Here is an 11,439-nt window from a genome sequence, read left to right as displayed (position 1 = left end):
TTATGCTCAGTGAATTAAGCCAAACACAAAAACCCAAGTACAACATGAGTCCACTGAGGTCAGCTTAAAAATCAAAAGGAGTATATGGGAAAAGCCAGTATATGCATATATGTTCCTGGGTGAGATCCAGGTACTATGGCAGGGGTCAGACCCAATGCAGGAATCATGCTCAGCAACTGAAGCCCAGCACAAAATAACAGTACAACACGAACCCACTGAGATATGCTTAAAAAGTAAAAGGGGCAAATGGGAAAAATCCACTATAGCATACATTCTGAGGTGAAATCCAGGTACTATGGCAGGGGTCACACCTAATCCAGTGATACATATGGCGTCCCACTAAAAAGGAGTGGAAAAAAAACCCCAAAAAACAACACACATGGGTAGTGAGGTAATAGGGGACTAACTCACCTAAGGGGATGGTATTGCTTATATCTCCACAAGAGAGGGAGAGAGGGACCAGACTCCAACCAAGATGTGAACACAACATACTGGCATGAAGCAGCAAACTAATACTAAGGTCGTGCAACAGAGCAGCAAGGAAAGCAAAGCAATGAAGTTCCAGAGGAATACCAAAACTAGACTTCAGGGCCAGAGCATGGCACGCCTTCAGACTCCACTGGAAAACACTCATAAAAGTCAACAAACAGACCTGGAACTATTTGTAGGATTTTCTTTTTTGTTGTTTTGTCAGCGCAGGTGTAGTCGATGTTGAAGTTCTACTCATTGGGTGTTTGAGCTCTGTGGCAAGAAAAGTATTTCTGAGCAAAATCAATGAAGTTCTGAAGGTCTTAATGTTGCTGTTGATGAAAAGGATGAGGTGGTCTTGAGTGCAGTCCTTGAAGATCAAGGCCAAGATCCCAGTCACAAGCTCCAGGGCCCAGGAAGAATATGAGGCCAAGGAACGCAGAGCAAAACTTGAGCGGGAAGATGTTCTCCCACAGGGCTTTGATGCATCCAGCGAAGTCCACTACCAATAAGACACCTCTCACTTCCACTAACAGCCAAATGCGACCAAGTCATAGAGATCCAACAGCCCTGGGAATTGGAGAGCATGCCCTGCTCCCCACAGAACCACAGACTGATAGCCAGGATAAAAGCTCCCAGGACTCGGAAGACAAAGTTGAAGCCAATCAGGAAGATTTCCCAGAGCAGCCAATTTTGGGTTTGGGGAAGTGCTGGTCCCTGCTCAGAATAGCCAAGTGGGTCTTCCCAACACTTTTATAAGAAAATGGGAGTGTAACTGAGTCCCGCAGTCAAATCTAGAAAACACATTTAAATTTATTCAAGGAATAGATATAATCATTCATTTTTAAAAAAATAGATATCATTTTAATTATAATAGCATAAATGATCATTGGTGACTAATATCCAGGTTTTTCCTTCCTGTACATTTTCACTAGAGTCCTAGGTCTTTTGAGTCGTACTTCCGGAGGCATGGAATTAGTTGGTGTATCTTGCGCACAATGATGTGATGCTTTGGGGGCTTCTAGGGATTAGGAGGGGTAGGGCAATAGCTAGGATGAGAATTTGAACTTAAATCAAATCAAGAAGCAATGATAAGCCTTTATGTTAGAAAAAGACAAGTTTTAGGTCCAAACGTGTGGCTGGCTCAGGGGTGGTGCAGCATTTTCAGTGGGTAGAAGGTAGACTCATGCAGGTCTATTGTGGGCTAACCTTAACATGACCTCAGCTTGTGATCATAGTAGGAAGTGTTCTTACAGACTGTATGAAAAAAGAGCATCATTTATCTGGGGGATTTGCCATGATAAAACTGGCACTCCCAAGTGCTATTCTACATAGTATACTTTTGATGCCCACTTAAGAAATTTTCATTTGATCTTTGAAACTTGCAACTATGACTGAGCATGTCTTCTTTCTGTAAGAGACCTGAGCTCTTGCAAATTTTGACTTCCATAATAATCTTAAGATCATCCTAACCCAGAGAAGTGCTATGCAAATACGGGATGTTTAAAATGGTGTTAGTGAATCAGTGAATAGACAAACACATCAATGTGTGTACAAATAAATGAGTGAAAAGATATTATAGCTCCATATTCTTTCTTATTGAGAGCAAAAGGTATGCCCTGTTAACTAACTCTGATCTCAATTTGGAACTTAGAGAGTCACTGATAAATCTGCCTAAGTTAATAAATAAAAATGACTGTAGAATTACTAAATGAATCAAACATTTTATAATGGTAGCAAGGTTATTATCTTTGCCCCACTCATAATATTATATTCTATATTAATTTCTAAAAAATTGACCATAGAAAAACATTTCTGCATCTCTTTATATCTTATAATAGTAGGTTTATTTCGGAAGAGCTCACAAAAACAGATGTTATTACTAAAAAGTATATCTATTTGCTTCATTTAAAATACCAGAGAATCTGTATGTATATCATAGTTCACAACTTAATTGTTAATCAAAGTATATAAATATGACACAAAGAAGGCTGTAAGTTAGTTTCTCAACTATAGTGCCAGAGATCAAGACTGTTAATGCTAAAAGTAATTGTTAAAACTTAAAAGTTGTTCATTGTTTATGTTAAAAGTTAATTGTTAAAAGTAATGTTGATTAGGGTCTATCTTATAAGAATATTTGAGGTGAGAATTTGAGCTTAATAGTTCTCTTCCTCTTTTCTATTTCAAACTAAATTTATGTGCTAACAATAATAGTCTAAGTAAAAACTACAGAATTTAATCCTGGAATCCCAATAAAAGTGCACTCTTCATTGATTACTCTTGTTACTACTTGAGCTTTCAGGTGTCTTGCTGTACAAATCTTAAATCTTTTCTAGATGGCAGCATTCTATCTTGACCTCCAGAACAAAGGCTTTTTGTAATTAATTATTGAATATTTATATCTGAAACAGTTCAGAGAAAAAACAAAGAACCCTAAATTATAATAAATTTGGAATTTCTTGTGTATTTTTGTTTCCTCATCTTGTGTACATTTTTTACCCATTCTCCTCCTAGTCAAGGTACCTGTTGTTTCCAAATTCTTCCAATTCCTCACCATCTGCATCGATGACATGGACTCATGTTAATGATTGGGCCTTGGAGCTATCTTCAATTTTGTTGCTTTCCCAGAATGCTATTCTGATGATCATATTCATGTATTATGACCACGGTTTTAATTGGGGTGTTAGATTTTCATCGGCATAATAGAAAGGCCAGTCTATAGACCACATCAAAATAGAGTGAAAAATGTGTCATAAACTAAGTGAATAATTGTTTATTGGTTTGAATATGTGTGTGCACACTGAAATAATTCAGCTGGTGACTTGCTATAAATTTTATCTCTGTTTTCTTCCATTCCTAAATTCCAGCATTCAATAAAGAGATTTCACTCACTGTACTGCAAGAAGTATCAGATGATACAAGCCCATTTGGGAAACAAATCATGATTCTGAATGTTTTTTCCATTTTAGTTATGTGTAGATTTTATGAAAGCTACATTATAGATTTTTATAGTTTCTTAAAGAAAGTAGACTATTTTAAACTGCTTCTGCATTTACCAGCACTTTTCAGATCATCTTTTTTTTCTCTTTAAAGAAAGTTCCTTTGATCTGAAGGTGATTTTGCCTAAGGCTTAATAAAATTCAATAGCTGTTAAACTTTACTTTCTGCCTTACATGCATTTTTTATTAAATTATTGAAGATTTCATCCTGGATTAAAAGTAATCAGAGTATTTGATATATCAATCAGTACCTTGATTCTCAAAATTAAAACACAGATATAAAACAAATGAAAAAATATGTGTTCTGTATTTGTTAATTTTCCTTTTGTACAGTTAAAAATTTTTAAACATTATTGTTGCTAATTAAAGGTTTTTTTTTATTTTATTTATGATGCTACATACTGAATTTCTAAAACTAGTAAGACACTCTGTTGATATTTGGGAATTAAAATTTGAATAAGGCATTTTCCTGCCTCATGTGAATAAAAACAATAGGGGTGAGGTTATATATAAATAATTCAAAAGTGTGAGGGGTGGAGGCAAAGACAGAATGCAGGAAAGAAGAAGAACAGGAACAGGGAGAAAGATGGACTATATGGCATTCTCTGTGCCGAGGGAAAATGCGCGGCTCCATTGCCATACTACGTGTGCAAAAAGAGACCCACTAGTATTATCTTGCTCTCGTCATACTTACTCGTTGGTCAGCAGTTCCTAGTCTCCTGCCACTCTGAGAGAGAAAGGCAAGGCTCTCTGCTTTTGTAAAGGTTTGTTTAGGGAATCTCAAAGGGCAGTTCCACTCTCTGTCCTATAGGGTCCCTATGGGCTGGGAGCAATGCAATGATACTGAATAATATGCCTATATCTAATACTCATCGCACAGACAGTGATTCTAATGACCATTGATTGAGAGCAGACTATGTTATAGATGTTTGCTCATTTGACTCTTATAAGAACTAGTTGTGATTATTTCTGCAGAAGAGGAAATTGAATGCACAAAGGTAGATCAGGTGGAGGAAGATGGATGAAATCAATGTCGGAATGACAATGAAGCCCATGTCAAGGTAGAGAACTATTTTATCTTAGAAGTAGGAAACAGAGTGAATGGGATGAAGGTTTTCAAAACCAAACTCAAAAGTATGGCCCAGGCAACTGAGCCCTTTGTCCAGGGCAACGGGATATTATATTGTAACACGTGTTTTGGTTTCCTTGTAGATGTCTTCTCATAAACCAGCATAACTCATGCTGGTAAAAGTAGACATTTGGTTTGACAGATAAATGATACTGTTGTTATGTACTGTTGAGTTGACTCTAATTTATAACAACCCGTCGCACGCCAGAATGAAGCATTCCTTTGTCCTATGCCATCCTTATATCCACTATTATGTTTGAGTCCGTGGTTGTAGCTAGTGGGTTAATCAATCTCATATTCAGGTCTAGGACCCTTCTGATAACACGTCTCAAATAAGTAAGACAAAGTCTTGCCATCGTAGCTTATAAGGAATATTTTTGGCTGTACTTCTTCCAGCAGATTTGCTTGATCTTCTAAAGAGTTCAAGGTATCTTCAATGTTTTTTGTCAAGATTATAATTTAAAGGTGTCCATTCTTTTCTGTTCTTTTTAATTGTCCAACTTTCATATACATATGATATGGAAAATATCATGGCTTGAGTCAGGTGTAGTTTAGTCCTCAGAGTGATTATCATGCTTTATGGAGTCTAATTAAATGGCACATACTTTTTTTCTTGGTGTAGAAGTTGGAAACAGGGTGCTTGGGTTCCACCAACTAGGTTGGCAAACAAATTGCAAGACTATTTGAGCTCTTCTTGTCATTAGTAAAATAAAAGGAAAACATCCACCTTTAGTGATAGCTTTGAAAAGGAAATCAAATTATAAGCAGTGCACTAGGCTGTTTCTCAGCCATTTGTGTCAGTAAAGTACTTAAAATTATCATTAGTGCGTGGACATAATCCTACTCATATTTGTGCTTCCTTTATGGATCATATCTTAGTTTTTGTTTCTAATATATTTGATGAAATTAGAGCACTGTAAATTCAGAAAATCTTTAAAATCACTCAGAGAGAAATAACTAATTTCCTGGCCCATTTATTACACGAAGCTTCCTAAATTCAGGCCAAAAGAACTCTGGCTCTGTTTACAGCCCTATCACATTAAACACAGATCTAATTTGCAAATTATTATTGCCCTTAGACTTCAGATTTCTTTTATTCCCTTGCCTGGACATAATTCATAACATTTCTTCCACATCTAGTCATTTGCATTTTCGAAGGCCAAGTTTCTTTTTATGTAGACAGTTCTAACTTCTTTGGATTATAGTTCTGGCCTCCCTAGTGTTTGCCACTGCTCCCCAGCTAGGATCCATCTTAAAATTTTATGAATATGTTTCTCAATCTCCATCTTCCCCCTCCACATTAATAAAAATATTGAATTGGAAAAGGCCTCATTCAGAATCCCTATGGCAACCTCACTTATATATCTCCACAGTTCAACAAAGATTTTTATGAAAATGTACTTAGTTCATTCCAACAAATGTCTCTGAAGGCCTTCTATGTATTGGAGGTGAAGAAAGAGAGCCCTCGTGGCACTGTGGTTTTAGTGCTCTGCCGCTAACTGAGAAGTTGGCAGATCAAATCCACCAGTCCCACAAGCTGCTCCTGAGGTGAAAGATACGCCAGCCTGCCTTGGGAATTCCATGGGGCAGTTCTACTCTTTTGCATCACTTTGAATCAGCGATGATGCAACAAACGTGGGTTAGGTTTTAGCGTAGAGGTGAAACCAAGTATCTTTATACAGACGGTTCACTTTATCGTGCCTTACAGCAACCGTGGCTCTTAGAAATGGGAGGCTCGTGACCATCCTGAGTCAAGCATAACCTTTTGGTACTGTTGTTTTTATTTCCCCCAACAGCTTGATCAGTTTGTGTCCCGATCACATTTTGGTAATTCTAACAATACTTAAATGTCCTCCTAGTGCGACTGCACACTTAATAGACTACGGTATAGTGTAAACAGACTTGTATATGTACTAGGAAATCAAAATGCTTTTGTGACTTGTTTTATTGTGAAATTGACTTTAATGCAGTGGACTCCAATAGAAGCTTCTGAAATATGATTTTATTCACGTTTAAAGACTTCATATGTGACTATCCAAATGAATCCGCTTAGCGCCATGACATTTTAGTTGCTGTAAAGCTAGGAGATAATATTTCACTTCCTTAGCTCCAGTACAGTTTAAAAAGCGGAAAAAGTTACAACGAGCGCTATTGGCTATGACTTCTCTGTTGTGCTATGACACCTTTGCAGATTAACTCATAGTTGAAAGGAGACTGGGGGTGCAAGCAGTTTGTGATCCGCAACTAACCGTAGTTTGGCGATTAAGGCCCACGTAGAGGTTTCACAGAAAGCAAGGGTAACGAATGACTTCCATGAAGATTTACGGGCAAGTGAATCCTGTGGAGTAGTTCTACGCTGCAACACACTGGGTTATACTGAGTTGGCGGTTATTGAACAGAAGCTAAATATAGCGATCGATAATTGAAGAAGCGAATCACTTTGGTGTTGAAAGACACTGGCAGGTTTATCTCGGAAACCCACAGGAGCAGCTCTACCCTGTTTTATAAGGTCACTGTGAACGGGAATGGATTCAATGACAGCAAGTGAGCAGCTTTCGCTGGTGTGGTTCTGCAAAGCTCAGATGGAGTGAAAGTGTCTAAGCATGATCACACAGCAAGTTAAAATTACATTCAATCATTATTGGAACCTGTCTCCCTATCTTCTCTGCACTGCCTTGATAATTTGCATATGCATGGAATTGGTGTTTTTATCAGGGTAAATTCTGTACAGTTTCTCTTATGAATCAGCCATCTACTTGCTCTTACAACTAGATTATAGTAAATTTTGTTTGTTTTTTTCAACACTGAGGCAGAGATGGCTACTCATCCATACAAAATCTCTGCTTCTTCTTTTTCTGTACGGAGTTGTTCCTGCAACCTGGTACCCCATTCTGGGACTACATTTCCCATCCTGCTTTGAAGCTAGGTAGGGACACATGCCTAGTTTTTAAGCACTGAATGGAAATATGTGTTACTAGGCATGCTCTCTTTTAAAATTTTCCCTTTGGAAATACAAGGCCCCAAGGCCCTGACTGAATGATGTAATTTTAAAAAGTAGGGAGTCCAGGTCTGCAAATTATGCATAGAAAATTATTCACAGATCAATGATCCCCCCACTGTCAGATGAGGATAGAATACAAATTCATTGACTTTCCCTCTGTGAATTTCTCTGAGAATGCATGTCAATCTCAAAGATATCTCACATTTTCCCAATCATTTAAAGAAGTAAAGCAGAAGAAACTGTTTTCTGTTGAGTATGAGGAGCGGTGATATACTTCAGTGATCTTTTCCAGAGAAGCATCTGAGAGACACTCATGCCCTAATGGCTGAGTGACATCCAAGAAGTGGGTGCTCTCTAGTATAGCAAAACCAAAATGAAGCAAAGTGAACAAAACAGAAATACTAGCCCCAGAGCCACTCTTACTCAATCCAATGGCAGCAAGACGCAAGCCCAGGCAACGCGGTGTAGGAATGGAACAATTGGGAGACCTGTGTTCTGGCTTGATGGATCCATTAACTAGATGATAACTTTGGATTTACTCCCTCCTCTCCCTCTCTCCCTCCTTCCCTTTATTTCATATTCTCTTCTTACTTCCCCTCTCCCTCCCTTCCTTCCTTCCTCTTTCTGACCCTCCCTTCTTTTTGTTTTGCCTGAGTTGAGTTTCTTCCAGTATAAAACGGTACCATTCTCCCTCATTTCAGTGAGGCTAAAATTCAATTGTTCATGATAAAGCTCAGTGAAGACTCTGACTCAAGGCAAAGCGTGAGTTCCCTTGAGTTGATGTCTATTCCAAGGGCTGTTATAAGTCCTATAAAATGTAGCAAATTACTCTGATGCTTCAGCCTCTCAATTTACAACTCATGTCAGTTTAATCAGTCATGTTCAGGGAATCCTATTGTGAGTAACTATTAGTAGGCTTTTTCATTTTAGTTTTATGGGATTAGGATTACATTTTATACATTTTAATTATCTTTGCATTTCTAATTACACAAAACACGGAGACTTCTATTTAGTAGGTTTTAAATTATGTCTATAGAATTGTGTAAGCAGTTTGCAATTCCTCTTTGCTTTTATAGATTGGTGTTACTAAATCCCCAGTTCAATACACATGGAAATGTTGGCATGAACCAAGCCAACAGAGAGAAACAAGCAGGAGTCTTAACATCACACAGCTACAGGTTATTTTCTCTAAATCTTAACCTCTCTGAGCTTTCCCAGAACCTCACCCTTGTAATTACCATGCGTCTCCTAAATCAAAAATTTAACTTTCTTATTTCTGGATTATTCCCATAGACTTAAATCATACCCCGTTTCCTTCTTCCTTTTTTTTAAAAAAAGACAAACATCACTTTTGATCCCACATCACCCAAAAGCTGTTCCTCCCATTTCTCTGCTTCCTTCTTGGCAAAACTTCTTGAAAAGATTAGCTAAACTTTCTATCTAAAATTCCTCATCTCCTCCTCGTTATTGATGCTATAAGAGTTTCCAGCTGGCCATTAGTTTTCACAAGTTCACCAGGTAGACACTCACTAACATCACCAATGGCCCCAAATTCCTAAAGCCAAACAACTTTTTTCTGTTCTCACATTACTGGATGCATCTTCTAGAAACAAGGTGCTTTGGGATATAATTTTGTTTTCACAATGACTGTTTCGCTTGGGTTTCTGTCTTCTTCTGTAACAGGGGGACCTCTTGAATCCTTGCGTTCTGTCTTCAGGAAATCTCATTCCCTCACTTGTCTTTAAATACTATCTAAGTGTTGATGATCCCCACATTTTTATCCTTAGGTACACAATTAAGGTTACCGTATATACTCGCGTATAAGCCGACCCAAATATCAGTCAAGGCACCTATTTCTACCACACAACTGCATAAAAACTGTGCTGAAAAACTCAGCTTTTACACGACCTTATACGGGATTTGACTTCAAGACAAAAGACTCAACTCTGGCTAATGTATGGCTGTTGCTATTGTTGCTGGATGCCATCAAGCTGACTCTGACTCAGATTCTTTGTGGCCTTCCATAAAGCAGAAGGAAATGCTGCCCAGTCCTGCCACATGTTCATGGTCATCAGCGTGATAGGTCTGTGTGTGCCATCATGCCCCCATATGAACATGTCGATCGAGTTTAGTGTGATTGGAGGGTGATCAGGGAAGGACTGCTTTCACCTTCTGTTGACAAGTCATGTGCAGCCAGGCTGAGCCCTGCAGGAACCCTGCAGATGCTTCCACTGCCACTGGGTCCACACGGTCTTGCTCCCGCTGGCCTGTGATCTTCCTGTATTTTCATCATTGCATGTGCTGTATGAGTCTTCCAAAATTACATCATGTGCTGTATCCCGGTCCATCTTCATTAAGAAGCTCACCTGATCACCACCGATGACCCTATTGCATTTTACATAACAGTGCTATAAATCCAGCCAGCATCGCATGCAAGCTACCACATTATGAAAAATGTGGTAGAAAGTATGAGTGGTGAAACCGATGGCTAATTGGCATTTATTGCAACATTACGAGTGGTAATAGAATGGATGATGGCTTAGGCTGGGTTCTCTAGAGAAGCAAAACCTTGAATCTTCTGTGTATACACAGAAAGATTTATCACACGGAAATTCACAGGTCATAGAGGCTGGCAATTCCCAAGGCTGTAGGTTATAATTCAAATTGGAGGCACTTACATTATAATATAATATGTCTTTACAAGGGTAGAGATTTTTCCCCTGTTCCCCTCCCCCCACTATCAAGATTCCAGTTATCTATTCAGTGCCTGCCACACAGGATCATGCAATTAACATTTCAAATAAATAAATTACTTACAAAAGTTTTCAAATGGGGAAATATAAGGGCGAGTAGCTGAAATAAGCATAAGGTTAATCAATAACAACATTGAACTGTGGTCTCATCTACCCTGAGACCAGAAGAATAAGATATTGGACTAAAAACACCAACTATTTTAATTAGGGCTATAATAGGCAGTCCCTGATAGAATAGGAGAAAAAATATGGAACAGAATCTGAAATTCCTAAATAATAGTAATAACAAATCCAGACACACTGGATTTGTGGAGACTCTGCAATCCTTTGAGGCTGTTTCCCTAAGATACTTTTAGAAACCTTGAACTGAAATGCACCCTTGTGGTCACCTTTTAACTAAATAACAAAGTGGCACACAGAATAGTGAGCATCACCCATAAGTACACTGCTACTTTAAACTATTTGTATATTTATACATATGAGACCAGGTGGTCAACAATTTACTTTAAGCAAGAAGCTTTAAAACAAAGAAGGGGCTGTAGAGGGACAGGGAATGTTATTAGGGAAAATAGAACAAGCAGAACAGAAACAATGAGAATGCTCACACATAGCGAAGAGTGTAATCAATGGCACCAAATTACTTATGTAGAAATTGTTGAGTGGGAACCTAACTCTGTGTAAACTTTTACAGAAAATGCTATAAAATATGTTTTTGAAAAGCACACATACATAGTAAAAACAAAACAAACGAAAACTGAAACAATACTTAGAATTTCAAAAAGTACTAAAACGTTCAAGTCCTGAAGTCAGTTATTTTTTACTTAGTATTTTATAATCATGCAAACTAAAAATCAATAATGCAGGTAGAATAAAGGAATTTTAAGCACCCAGACTTGTTATTTGTAAATTAAAGGTTGACATATGTCTAAAAAATGAGAGTGTTAACGATGAAACAAACTGAGGAATGGGAACTGGTCAAAGCAATTCCTAACATGATGCTGCGAAGTTTCTTTGCGTTTTATGTCGGGTCACTACTACTCAGGACCCGCTTGATGGCACCCGATAACAACATCATGCTACCCAAGGGAA

The 11,439-nt window shown here is 38.1% G+C and overlaps 1 pseudogene; it reads right to left on the bottom strand.

The window, feature by feature from the left end:
• Positions 1–719: 719 nt before the first annotated feature.
• LOC142461041 (tetraspanin-17 pseudogene) overlaps positions 720–11,439 on the bottom strand; it is a 66,190-nt pseudogene continuing 55,470 nt past the window's right edge.

This window comes from Tenrec ecaudatus, chromosome 11 (genome assembly GCF_050624435.1).
Source record: "Tenrec ecaudatus isolate mTenEca1 chromosome 11, mTenEca1.hap1, whole genome shotgun sequence".
Taxonomy (NCBI): Eukaryota; Metazoa; Chordata; class Mammalia; order Afrosoricida; family Tenrecidae; genus Tenrec; species Tenrec ecaudatus.
This window is presented reverse-complemented; position numbering and strand designations above follow the sequence as displayed.